The 14,397-nt window shown below is 38.3% G+C and overlaps 1 long non-coding RNA gene across 2 annotated transcripts in view; it reads left to right on the forward strand.

The window, feature by feature from the left end:
* Positions 1-648: 648 nt before the first annotated feature.
* Positions 649-14,397, forward strand: part of LOC129526564 (uncharacterized) — a 34,147-nt gene continuing 20,398 nt past the window's right edge. The window contains exons 1-3 of one of the 2 annotated variants that reach the window (XR_008671238.2): positions 670-773; positions 7,533-9,247; positions 11,437-11,527. This is a non-coding gene — a long non-coding RNA (uncharacterized lncRNA). Of the gene's footprint in view, positions 774-7,532; positions 9,248-11,436; positions 11,528-14,397 lie in introns of both variants that reach the window. The other variant, XR_008671237.2, reaches the window with a different exon arrangement.

The following is a 14,397-nucleotide window of genomic DNA, read 5'->3' on the forward strand; positions in this document are numbered from 1 at the left end:
AAAAACAATGATAATTTCGCTAAAAAGCAATCCTTTAGGCTGGGAAAAAAAAATCTGCTCTTTGGGACTAATTTTTCATTAAGAGCTTTCAGCACACTTCCTTTTCATGCTGGTTTTTTAGAAAAAAAAATTTACTTCAGGAGATCTGCCAGTTAAAGAAAATGGTGTCAATTATTTATTATAAAGTTATTTAGCAACTAGGACTGAAATAGTGAAAGCGATGTATGTTAAGGTATTATATTAACATTTATTTATGAGAAGGCAACATTCAAATGTTACAGTAGGTAGCCAGTCAGACATAAACAGGGTAGGAGAGGTCATCTCATCCAAACCAGATATGTCAGGTGACCATCAGGTGATCGTCAGGCAGTTGTTAACTGTCTCTCTAGAATAATAATTGGTCACAGCTTGCTCCAGGGAAAGGTGCAAGTCCAAGTCCACGAAAAAAACCTAAAGCGGGTGACCAGCAGCTTCCCAGTAAGATCTCAGGAGTCTGGCAAGTGGGCTCACACATGCGCACTAAAAGGCAAAATGACAGCTTAACTGGTATATGACATTTGGCTGGTAAGGGAAGAGCGCCTCAAGTGAGCATGCCTACAACTCCAGTAAGCACACTGCGCATGCCCATCTTCCAAGTACCAGCGGGCGCTGCGCATGCGGACAGCGGATCGCAAGGGGAAAAGACCCCGGAAGTATGCAAATGTATAAAACCTCAGGTTAAAAGGTCAAAACCAGTACTTGTCCTTCAAGTCGCCCGCTTGGCCCTCTTCCAGGTGTAGTTTCCTTTCTTTTATTCATGCTGTAAAGCTTTTTAAATGAACTTTCACTCCTGCTCTAAAACTTGCCCCTATCTCTTCTTCTGCCTTACGCCCCTCAGTCGAATTCTTTCTTTTGAGGAGGCAAGAATTGAGGTTGCCACAGACCCGTACAGACTCACTGCCGGTAACACAAGCAGCCTAGAGGGAATGAGTCCCTTTTATTTACAGATTCTCCAGTAACGTTTTGGATGTAGTTTAGGAGCTCTTATCTTCAGGTACTTTTCAAATCTTATTTCAGTTGCTGGTATAAAAAATAAAGTACCTTACAAATATTTTCCTGGCTTCTTCTAAGGGACTACCAAATAGGAAATGTTTGAATATTGCTTATCCTGATGATTAAATTGCTTTCATAACATTGAAATAAACGCATTTAGTTATTTAAAAAGATAAATTTTATTTTAGAATTTTTTTTTTCAAAAACCTGAAGCTCAAAAGGAAGACTCTTATTCTATCATTCTATTTCTTGGTTTGCAACTATTTAAGTACAAGGAACTTGAGTCTAAATTCTTGTTTCAGTATGTATTAAAAAACTAGGTAACAGTTTCTTCTCTGAAATCTGCAATGACAAGGCACAATTAGCATATTTGCAAAAACGACAAAATAACTCTGTCTTTAAACCATGGAGATAATCCCTAGTTGATATAAATACGTTGTTGCATTTTCAGAATTACCACCTTTGCATACACAGTTTTCTCATTCTGAAGCTAACAGGGGCTAAAACCAAATCAATTGCATAGTGATGTAAATAACTGTGATAATTAATTGCATAGAACATAAAAAATGAAATACACCATGAATGTCTTTCCTTTTACATTTTATAGATACAGTCCAAAAGTTCTGTTTATAATTCTTTACTGTTTTACCTATCGCCTCATCTTTTTAGAATAGTGGCAAGACTTACTTGGTAGTAAATAGATATTTTCCTAATAAGAAGAACTATTTGGACTCCTTATTGTCTCCTATTAGTCCCTGTGTAAACTTAAAATTCAGACATAATTAAATTATTTCCTATGCACCTCAGAGAAAATTCCACATGTTCCAAAGGAGCCATTATATACTTAGAACTTAAATAGGAATTAATGAAAATATTTGTGCCAACAGCTAACACCAGTCTGGCTCACAAACTTTGGCATGAAAATGAAAATCCTGTAGTTTACTATCCACACCATTGTACATAATCTGATGAGCTTGCAATGTAAATATGCAATTTCTCAGTAAAAATGCAATGATAATGATGGGCCACAAGAAAGTCAGGGAGAATTCCGGAGGCTCTCTGTCTCTTTCTTCTCTACGATTTCCTCTCAGTGGCTGTTGTTATCCAAACCATGTGTACTGGTTCTTCAAGCCAATCAGACTACAAATCTTCTATTTTGGATATTTAGGCACTTCATGCAGTGCAGACTGGGAACTGCTGTTTGAATATTTGTTGTCATATCCCCCACACTATTCCCATCCCCATGTAAATGCAAATGTTTAAAAATTGGTAGTATTTTTATTTATGTTTTTTTTTTTGAGACATTCAGGTCAGCACTCAGAAAAATACGATGAAGGCAGTATATGTTTTCTGACTCCTAATCACTACCCTTGATACTTTTCCTGCTCAATCTTCAGCTCGTCCTTCTAATTTCAGAGGCCTTTCATGCTTGCTGGGCTCAGCTGCCCTAATAATATAATAATAAACTTACTGTTATAGACATTGTATGATTTCCTCTTAAGCGATCTTGCATTTTAAAACAGCGCTATGAAAACAGGGCAATGCTTTATCAAAGGAAATAACTTGCTAGTGGTGAAATGATAAATGTGATTGGAAGGTATTTGGTTGGGTCAGTCACACCTTGATTAGTGACCCACATTCTGCTTGCTCTTAATGCTATATGAAACTCTCATGGCTTCATTTATTTATTTTTTTCTGAATATTCAAGTACAGATTTAGAAATGATATAACCCAGAGTATTTTAACATTTGCACATCAAAAGTAACCAAGTGACAAAACATAAATGAGGAACTATGTCTGCCTTTTTTGTATCCTTTTTGCAAAGATACTTTGACAGAATTTTTAAAGAATCACACAATGAAAAAGTACCCATTAGTGTAGCAGAAGTATGCAGGTTAGCTTTGTTAGATTGCCATGCCGTAATCTTTTGTGAGATATCAGAAATCTTAGTCGAACAGGAAAGGATGAAGCATAGAATTGCTATACATTTGAAATAGTCATATTTTGATGGCCTGTTTTAGATATACTATTTTCCCACTCTTTTATCTGTCCCAGATTACCTTATGAATTTTCTTCTGGAGATATTCCTTTATGCTAGTGAGAAAGCTGTCACCAAATTTTCAGTTAATGAGGGTTGATATAGCCAAATTCCTTGCTGCTAGGATTTTACATGCCCGCCCTCTGCATTAGCATGAGCTTTTATTTTATTTTAAAACACACTTTTTTTAGCGTGAGCGTAATAATAGTCAAAGTCTTTAAATTTAGGTATAGGTCATATCAAATCCTTAAAAATCATTTTATAGAAACACAAATTCATTCTTAATAACGTGTTCTCTTTTTTCCTTTTCTTTTTCCTTTTATTCTTTTTCTGTTTCCATGATGCCAGGATGTTAGTTAACTGATGCCTACTGAATTAAATTGAGGATCAGCTATTACATGATTATCATCTAATTCCTTCTTTTTAAATTGTATCCATTAATGAAACCCTGTTTGCAGATAAAAACATATAAATGTACTCAATGTATCAACTGGATAAAAGTGAGTCTAATTTTATTGAATAAAGTTCAAATTTGATATTTATTTACTAAGAGGACAGTAAAGCACTATGAAGCAGTTAGACTAGCATGAAATTTGCTATGGTGATTTCAGATGAAAGAGCAATATTGTCTGCCTCATTATCTAATTCATTGCTACATTTCTTTTTGTTGTTGTCACAAAATAGGGAGGTAATCTTTATACAAATAAGTGCTTATAATTAGAGATTTTTAGGTATGGTATTTGGTCAATACTCTTCTAATAAACTGATCTGAAGTTTCTAAAATGAACACTAGGATATTTTTATTTTTTAGATGAATTACAAAACATTATCTTAATGTGTGTTAAATTTATAGGGAACCAGTGATTGGGTTTAATTAACGATTTCTTAAACATTGAATACAAAATACCTATATGTTTCATAATATCTTAGATGTTCAAATATGTTTTTAAAATAATTTTAGCTATTTTTTGACAGAAACTCAAAATCTGTAAAGATTACAGTAAAGTTTTTCCAGTCACAGCTGAATTTAAATTTTAATGCACTACTATCTTATATCTACATTTTTAAAGAGGTAACAGTAACCTTGCATTTTCAAATTGATTTCAGAATGCTTTAAAAAAATCTCTAATATATCAGGATTATACAACGATCATAAATTAGAGATATAATTTATGAAATATTTGCAAAAGCAATGTCAATCCAGCGAATAAACATAAGCACAAAAATGAAAATCCTAGAATTCACTAACCACATTGTTGTGCATTATCTGTTGTCTACAATTTAAATATTTTGTCCCAGTAAAAAATGACTATATGGCATTATTCAACATTTAAAAAATAATACTGGCATATTTTCATTGGCAGTACTTGTCAGAGAGGCATATTTTGATACTAGAAAGTCTTATAACAGCTTTAATACGAGCCACAAACTACATCATTGCTTTTCATGCCATTGTTTCCTGTGCCATCACCGTATACTTACACTGCCTAATATAGTAGCCACAGGATACATGTGGCTATTGAACATTTGAATGTGGCTAGTCTGAAGTAAGAGTTGCTACAAGTGTAAAATATACCGTTTTTATAACAGAATGAGAAAAGAATGTAAACCATTCATTTTTGTATTGATTACATTTTAAATATTCTCAATATTTTGGGTTAAACTATATTATTACATTTTATTATGTCTGTTTGTTTCTATGTTGTTATTGGGAGTACTTACATTTTTGAAGTCCTATGCAACTATTATTCTCATAAAAGGGAAATTGCTGTGGAAAATAATTTGAATTCCAATTCCTTATCTTCAAGTGTGAGGCATGTTATCTTAACTTGCATATTGTTCTAAATATTGTTCAAAACAGTTAAACTTTCATTAAAAATACTGTGATTTGGGCCGGGCGTGGAGTCTCATGCCTGTAATCCTAGCACTTTGGGAGGCCAAGGCAGGCTGATTACCTGAGGTCAAGAGTTCAAGACCAGCCTGGCCAACATGGTGAAACGCCGTCTCTACTAAAAATACAAAAAACTTAGCCGGGTGCAGTGGTGCACACCTGTAATCCCAGCTACTCAGGAGGCTGAGGCAGGAGAATTGCTTGAACCCAGGAGGCAGAGGTTGCAGTGAGCCAAGATCATGCCACTGCACTCCAGCCTGGGCTACAGAGAAAGACTGTGTCTCAAAAAACAAAAACAAAAACAAAAACAAAAACAAAACAAACAAAAAAAACCTGTGATTTGTTGCATCCTTTTCAGCCTAATCAAAGTTCCATTTATTTTTGTTACTATCAATATATTACTTCAGTTTTTAGAATTTTCATTAAGATGTATCTTGGCATGGATTTCTCCTGGTTTACCTTGCTTGGGATTTGCTCACCTTTTTGAATCTATAGGTTTGTCTTTTATCCAATTTAAGAAAATTTCAGCAACTGTTTCTTTTAGCACTTTTTTCAGCCCTGACCTCTTTCTCCTCTCCTTTTGAATGTCAGTAACTTGAATGTTAGATCTTTATCAGAGTCCTTGAGTCATTCTTGTTCAGTCTGTTTTCTCTCTTATTCAGATTTGGTGATACCTATTGTTCTGTCTTCAAAGTCATGATTCTTTCTTTCTTTTTAATGTTATGTAACTTTTTTTTTTTTTTGAGATGAAGGCTGGAGTGCAATGGTACAATCTCCACTCACTGCAACCTCCATCTCCCAGGTTCAAGCGATTCTCCTGCCTCAGCCTCCCGAGTATCTGGGACTATAGGTGCATAGTTTATGGCTATCAGACAACCACCTACTTAGATACCAGGCACTTCTGTTTCAGGGACTGGTGCTTCAAATACACACGTGTGCGACCCTCAACCCTGCCACTTTTCTCCCAGAGGATGGGGAACCAATCGAGCCTGACTGCCAACAAATTATAGTCCAGACTTACGCCACCTTAGAGGATCTCTTAGAAGTGCCCTTAGTTAATCCTGACCTTAACCTATACACAGATGAAAGTTCATTTGTGGAGAATGGGATGCAAAGGGCAAGTTATGCCACAGTAACAGTACTTGAAAGTAAGCCTCTTCCCCCAGGGACCAGCGCCCAGTTAGCAGAACTAGTGGCACTTACCCGAGCCTTAGAACTGGGAAAGGGAAAAAGAATAAATGTGTATACAGATAGCAAGTATGCTTATTTAATCCTACATGCCCATGCTGCAATATGGAAAGAAAGGGAGTTCCTAACCTCTGGGGAACCCCATTAAATACCACAAGGAAATTATGGAGTTATTGCATGCAGTGCAAAAACCCAAGGAGGCGGCAGTCTTACACTGCCAAAGCCATCAGAAAGGTGAAGGAGAAAAGGCAGAAGGAAACTGTTGGGCAGATGCTGAGGCAAAAATTGCTGCCAGGAGGAATTTCCCATTAGAAATACCTATGGAAGGACCCTTGGTATTGAACAACCCCTTCCAAGAGATTAAGCCCCAGTATTGCCCGACTGAAACAGAATGGGGAATTTCACAGAAAAAATTTCATAGTTTTCTCCCCTCGGGGTGGTTAATGACAGAAGAAGGAAAGGTACTTATACCTGAGGCCAGCCAGTGGAAAATACTTAAAACCCTCCATTATACTTTTCATATGGGTATTGAAAACACTCATCAAATGGCCAAATCCTTACTTACAGGGCCACATTTCCTCTGGATCATCCGACAGGTAATCAAAGCCTGTGAGGTGTGTCAAAGGAATAATCTCTTGGTCCTTCATAAGCCCCTTTGGGGGAACAAAGAATAGGTCACTATCCTGGAGAGGACAGGCAGTTAGACTTCACCCATATGCCTAAGTCAAAGGGATTTCAATACTTGTTGGTCTGTGTTGATACCTTTACAAATTGGATCGAAGCTTTCCCCTGCAAGACTGAGAATGCTCAGGAAGTGATTAAATGTGACCCTAATTCATGAAATAATTCCTAGATTTGGGCTTCCGCAAAGCTTACAGAGTGGCAATGATCTGGCTTTTAAAGCCATGATAACTCACGGAATTTCCAGGGTGCTAGGGATGCAACATCACCTCACTGAGCCTGGAGGCCACATTTCTCAGGGAAGATCGGGAAGGCAAATGAAACACTCAAGAGGCACTTAAGGAAACGAACACAAGAAACTCATCTCCCATGGCCTACTCTTTTGCCTATGGCCTTATTGAGAATCCGAAATTCTCCTCACAAAATGGGGCTCAGTCCATATGAAATGCTGTATGGATGACCTTTTCTCACAAATGACCTCCCACTTGATCAGGAAACGGCCAACTTGGTCAAAGATATAACTTTTTTGGCAAAATATCAACAAAACCTTAAAAACCTACCTGAAGGATGTGACAGAGAAAAGGGAACAGAGTTGTTTCAACCAGGAGATCTAGTGTTGGTCAAATCTCTCCCCTCTATCTCCCCATCTATTGACTCTGTGGGAAGGACCATACTCAGTAATCCTCTCTACCCCCACTGCAGTTAAGGTGGCAGGAATGGAATCTTGGATTCACCACAGCGGAGTTACATTTTGGACACCCCCTGAGGAACCTATGGGACCATCAGCTCAGGAGTCCCAAGATCAGCCAGACCAGCCTCGATACACCTGCGAACAGTTGGAAGACTTGCATCTCCTATGTGGGAAGGAAACATCCCAGACTAAAAAGGCTCCTACCAATGATCCTGAAGAAAAACCCCTTCCTCCTTAAAAAAGATAAGTGAAAACCACATAATCTTTAACACCTCTCCTTACCCCTTTAATGGAATCGTTTTACTATTTCATTGTATTATTAAGCAGCATACTAACCATACTCTTTGTGATAGGGCTATAAACTGTAGCTCCTGCTGGGTCGAATATCCTAATCACATCAACCTTCTTTCTATCTTCCTTCCTTCTGACAGCAATTTACTCCTACCTTTAACTCAGCCTGGATAAAATGATCTCGTGTTCCAGAGCACCTCTTTACCTTCCTATTTACTCTTTGCCTATCTATCCCTCCTGCTTCCTTGGATACGTCATACAATCACCTATCCCCTTCCACTAGCTCCTAATTACCTCTACAAGACTCTCAACTTAACCCACTCTCTGTTAAACCAGTCCAATCCTTCCCTGGCAAATGACCGTTGGCTTTGTATCTCTCTATCAACCTCGGCTTACGCTGCCACTCCCATTCCCACAAAAAATTGGGTCTTTACCAACTTAACCTACCACCCTCATTATGAAGGGAAAGCCCCTTTCTGACTTCTAAATATGCAATCATTAGCCGACTTCCCCATCTCTGACAGGACCAAGAATACCCTAACAGGACCAGGACGTGCAATCCAACTTTCACGTTCTTACATTTCCAACCTCACCTATTACACAAGCAATGAAAAGCCCATACATGGTCCTGTAACTACGAATATCATCTTAACTTTCCCAGCCCCTTTATGCATTCAATGCAACCTGTTATCAGGGCTGCTTCTGGGGCACCTACTACCGCATCAGTGTAATTATACCCTACAACTTCAAGCCCCAACTGATCATAGTAACTTCCGAGTCACACAAGTAGCTCCATTCAGACGGCTTCTCAGGGCCCCTCAAAATCATTACCTCCTCCCTGCTTAACAAACAGTCCAAGTTTTGTAATGGCAAACATACTCCCTGCATGACCATTCACCCCTGTATTCCCTGCGTGAACCCCCACCACTAGTGAATGCCTTCTCATCCCTATTTCAATCACTCTCTCGAATGGTTCCTAGTAGATACAAAATGATTTTTTCTCCAGTGGGAAAATAGAACACAGGGAGCCACTCAGTTTGCTTCCAACACCCCTTTCCAGCCACTCACTGGAGCTACCTTGTCAAGTACTCTAGAAGTATGGGAAAATGAAAATAACAAACTCTTACACCAAACTCTGGAGTTGGGCAACATGGCTTCTCCCCTTTCTAGGTCCCGTGGCAGCCATCTTGCTATTACTCACCTTCAGGCCCTATATTTTTAACCTCCTTGTTAAATTTGTTTCCTCTAGATTCGAGGCCGTCAAGCTACAGATGGTCTTACAAATAGAACACCAAATGCGCTCAACTAACAACTTCTACCGTGGTCCCCCGGACTGACCCACTGGCCCTTTCACTGGCCTAAAGAGTTCCCCTCTGGAGGACACTACAACTGCAGGGCCCCTTCTTCACCCCATCCAGTGGAAGTAGCTAGAGTGGTAATTGCCCAGTTACTAACAGCACTTGGGGTGTCCTGTTTAGAGGGGGGATTGAGAGGTGAAGCCAGCTGGACTTCCTGGGTCAAGTGGGAACTTGGAGAACTTTTCTGTCTAGCTAAATGTTTGTAAATGCACCAATCAGCACTCTGTAAAATGGATCAATCAGTGCTCTGTAAAATGGACCAATCAGCAGGACATGGGTGGGGCCAAATAAGGGAATAAAAGCTGGCCATCCCAGCCAGCAGCGCAACCCACTCGGGTCCCTTTCCACGCTGTGGAAGCTTTGTTCTTTTGCTTTTCACGATAAATCTTGCAGCTGCTCACTCTTTGGGTCCGCACTACCTTTATGAGCTGTCACACTCACTGCAAAGGTCTGCAGCTTCACTCCTGAAGTCAGTGAGACCACGAACCCACCAGAAGGAACAAACAACTGTGGATGCGCCACCTTTAAGAGCTGTAACACTCACTGGGAAGGTCTGCGGCTTCACTCCTGAAGTCAACCAAGACCACAAACCCACCGGAAGGAATAAACTCCGGACACATAAGAACATCTGAAGGACAAACTCCACACACACCATCTTTAAGAACTGTAACACTCACTGCGAGGGTCTGCAGCTTCATTCTTGAAGTCAGCGAGACCAAGAACTCACTGGAAGGAACCAATTCCAGACACATAATCACATATAAAGTAACAGTTTTCAGTTTTGTATTACTATTGTATGCTGTTTTAAATTTTGTTTCAGTGTATGTGTCCTTATATTTAAGTCTCTGGAAGGCCATATAAAATTTTTGTATCTTCCCAATAGCAAAGACTTGGAACCAAACCAAATGTCCATCACTGATAGACTGGATTAAGAAAATGTGGCACATATACACCATGGAATACTATGCAGCCATAAAAAAGGATGAGTTCATGTCCTTTGCAGGGACATGGATGAAGCTGGAAACCATCATTCTCAGCAAACTATCACAAGGACAGAAAACCAAACACCACATATTCTCACTCATAGGTGGAAATTGAACAACAAGAACACATGGACACAGGGCGAGGAACATCACACACCAGGGCCTGTCAGGGGGTTGGGGGCTGGGGGAGGGATAGCATTAGGAAAAATACCTAATGTAAATGACGAGTTGATGGGTGCACCAAGCCAACATAGCACATGTATACCTATGTAAGAAACCTGCATGTTGTGCACATGTACCCTAGAACTTAAAGTATAATAAAAAAAATTTGTGTCTTCCATGGCATCTAGTAACATGCTTTTGTGAGCATAGAATTTTAAGTAGTTGGTAATTTTAACTAACTAAGAATAATCTCAATCACCTTCTTCAGATGAATGATCACAAATTGGGGGAAATGATCGACTCACCCACATGGAGGACACTTGGACTCCATTTTTCCTTGAACAGCCAGAGTAGTCCCAGAAAAAGTTAGTGAACTTTGTAGGAAGCAATGCTGCATATGAAAAGGGAACACATGCCGGGTGTGGTGGTTCATGCCTGTAATCCCAGCTCTTTGGGAGGCCGAGTTGGGCGGATCATCTGAAGTCAGGAGTTGGAGACCAGCCTGGCCAACATGGCAAAACCCTGTCTGTACTAAAAACACACACACACACACACACACACAAAATTAGCCAGGTGTGGTGGCACACGCCTGTAATCCCAGCTACTCAGGAGGCTAGGAGGGAGAACCTAGGAGATGGAGGTTGCAGTGAGCCGAGATCACACCACTGCACTCCAGCCTGGGTGACAAGCGAGACTCTGTCTGGGGAAAAAAAAAAAAAAAAAAGAAGAAGAAGAAAAAGGAAACACAAACTTTGGAGTTGGAAAATAATTGTCTTTGATTCCCAACTATGCATCTTCCTAAAATTTGAACGTGGGTAATTTATTTGCTACTCTCAACCTATGTTTTACCAATTATTAAATAAAAGCCTGCTCATTGCTTTAGACTTATTCTACCCAAAATATCTTATTCCAAGGCCATACACTGAATCTGTTCATTGCAAAAAGCTACTCTGCATAGGATTGATCCCAGCCTCCAAGATAGATACTCCATGGGAATACACAACTTGTTCTTAACTTACCAGTGCAGTCTCAGTTCCTTTAGCACATTGTTGAATATGTGCCATAAGACGATTCAGTCAAAATGATCTCCAATATTTTACAGAATAAATCTTTTTTTTTAGATCATATGAAGTGTGCGTATGGTACCTATTGGAGCTATCTTGAGCCCATATAAAGAGTAAGCTTTAGAATGATGGTGACTCACAGAGAAAGGTAAGAATCATCAGAAAATGAAAATCGTAAGTCTCATCAAAACTTAATTGATGTTTGCCCTCAGTAACTCTAGATTTTTCAGCTAATTGTTGTGGAAGCCCCTCATCATCTCTCCTGATTCACTTTTGGGATTTATTGCTTCCATTCCCAGCTATATGTTTTTTGCATGTTATTAAGCATCTTAAATCCCCACAATCTCCTGAGAAATAAGAGAAAAAATAAATCTAAAGAGGCAGTCATCAAAATTAATTTTATTTAGAAGAAACATGACCAAAAAAAGATTATCTGTAAATATATTTTTCTAAGATATCCTAATATGATTACTAAACATAAGAAACTAGTTCTCTCTTCTTTGGGGTAGACAGAAGCAATGCACTCAAATAAAACTTTCAGTTCAATTATCTTTTCAGGTAGACAGATACACTTAAGGGAACATTTGAACAGTATCATGTCAATTTACAAATGGCTTAATTTCTAAAAATGGACTATTTTATACACATAGCATTTATTTTCCTTATTGCAATGCAAAAAATATGCATTACGTGTCATTGCTTACAAAGCATAGATACACTTTGTACTTTGCTGTACTAATGACTGATAAAAAATAAAATGGCAGCATTGCACTGCTAACAGCAGTAATTGGAGTGCATCCCCTCCTAGATCCTTGATATAGTTGTCTGTTGAGAGATGGCAGATTAGTATCAATAGCTCCTCATTTTTCTTTTTTATAAAGATATCAAGAACCATTTATTTTTTTAAATCACCTCATTTAGTTTAATTTATTGGCCCTTCATACTCCCATTTCTTTCTGAGATCAGTTCTGAGCTTGCACAGCCTATTTTATGTTACCATCAGAAACTTTACGCTGAGCAAAAAAATGAATGTCAAAGATTTAGCCTAAGGCTATCTTGAATCATTTCCCAGAGATAGTTATTCTTTCTGGAACTCTATTCTTATTTTCTTAAATAACTTGCAGTACAAAAAGATGTCAGTTTAAGAACAGAGATTCCTGTATCTATGTGCCATGTAAGATTTTACTCCCTAAAATATGGAAGATTGCTTATTTATAGAGGTTTCTTATTCTGTTACTTTAATTGAGAATCCTGAACCTTTTATATGAGTCAATTATGAAAAATTATACAAATATTTGCATAAATAAAGTTAACATTTGAATAAACAAGGATAAATCTGTTTAGTGATCTAAAAGTCTTTAAAAGCATAAACGTTTGAATTATAAATGGAATCAAATAATTAGGAGAGAGAATAATGCTGAAAGAAGAAGTTTCAGTAGGAAAAACTGTAAGAATGCTCAATTGCATTTCATTTAACACATTTTGAAAAAGGACCATAGATTTTGGCCACAGGTGAGAGCAATCAACAAACAATAATAATATATTTTAGTGTATACTTTTCATTATAATCAACACTATAATCAATAGCATTAGTATCAAAACACTGGAATGTTTAGTTGTGCACTAATTAAGATGATATAGCCTGGTAGGAAAGAACACTGGATCTGGAACTAGAGTGTTTACATATGGATTCCAATTCTTTCACTTATGACCATGTAATATTGGGCAGGTGATAAAATCTCCTAGGGTCTTATTTTCTCCACCAGAAAATTGGAAGTAATCAATTGTGGCTACCTGTTAGATTTTTATGAGAAAAGAATTAACATAAGTAAATCATGTAGCACAATGCCTGGCTTATAGTCAGTACCCCATAAATGTTCATTGCTATTATTTTTATTTTGTTGTGATTTTATTTTGGTTATATTATTTTTTGGGTGAAGAGAACTGTGTAACTTCAAGTCTTACTATCCAGAAACTCTCAGGGTGAGTCTAAGATTTTATTCTACTTACAAGATGATTTGATGGCCTGTTAATGTTTCATGAATCGTGGCAAAAGACGAGACTCCTGTGTCAGAGACAAACTTTTTAACAGCAAAAGCAGTGTCCAGAGCTTGATGTTCGTGTGCTTTGATTCTCCATGACCCCCATGTCCCATTGGTAGGCAACACAAAGGGCCTCTATAGATGTCTGTACACTCAGTCGGTTTCATTACAGTAATGGAGACATGAACTTGGGGTTTCACTTATTTTATGGTGCGTAGAGGCAAGCCTATTCTCTATCCAAGGTAATGTGTTACTTATCTCTCAAGTTCATTCACTACAAAAAGAACCATGAAAAAAGGTCTTAGTTAAAAGCTGTCAGGGTCTTAAATTATTAGCATACTCATCAATGGCATACAGGAACAGTCAGGGTCTGGTAGATTTCTTCTCCTGATAGAAACTTCAAAAAAATGGGCCTGGCGCAGTGGCTCACACCTGTAATCCCAGCACTTTGGGAGGCCCAGGTGGGTCGATCACCTGAGGTCAGGAGTTCAAGACCAGCCTGGCCAACATGGTGAAACTCCATCTGTACTAAAAATACAAAAAAATTAGTTGGTCATGGTGGCAGGTGCCTGTAATCCCAGCTACTCAGGAGGCTGAGGCAAGAGAATCGCTTGAACCTGGAAGGCTGAGGTTACAGTGAGCCGAGATTGTGCCACTGCACTCCAGCCTGGGCAACAAGAGTGAAACTTCATCTCAAAAAAAAAAAAAGTAAAAATAAAATAAATAAAATTGTGTTTTGTCTTCAGCATGTTTGGGACTGTGATGTCCATAGGGTCAATCTTCTCCACATGAAGACATGATTGTATTTTTTTAATATTGCCTTGGATCTACATGTCGATGTCCCAGTTCTGTAATAGCAACCATTCTTCTTGGTATTGAATTCACTTTTTTGTATTTCATTTTTTCCTGTTAATTTTTAATCACATTTAATTTTCTTTAAGTTGTACCTTCTTATCATGTAAGAGTGCATGGGAAT

Source organism: Gorilla gorilla, chromosome 15, assembly GCF_029281585.2.
Source record: "Gorilla gorilla gorilla isolate KB3781 chromosome 15, NHGRI_mGorGor1-v2.1_pri, whole genome shotgun sequence".
In the NCBI taxonomy this organism is placed as follows: Eukaryota; Metazoa; Chordata; class Mammalia; order Primates; family Hominidae; genus Gorilla; species Gorilla gorilla.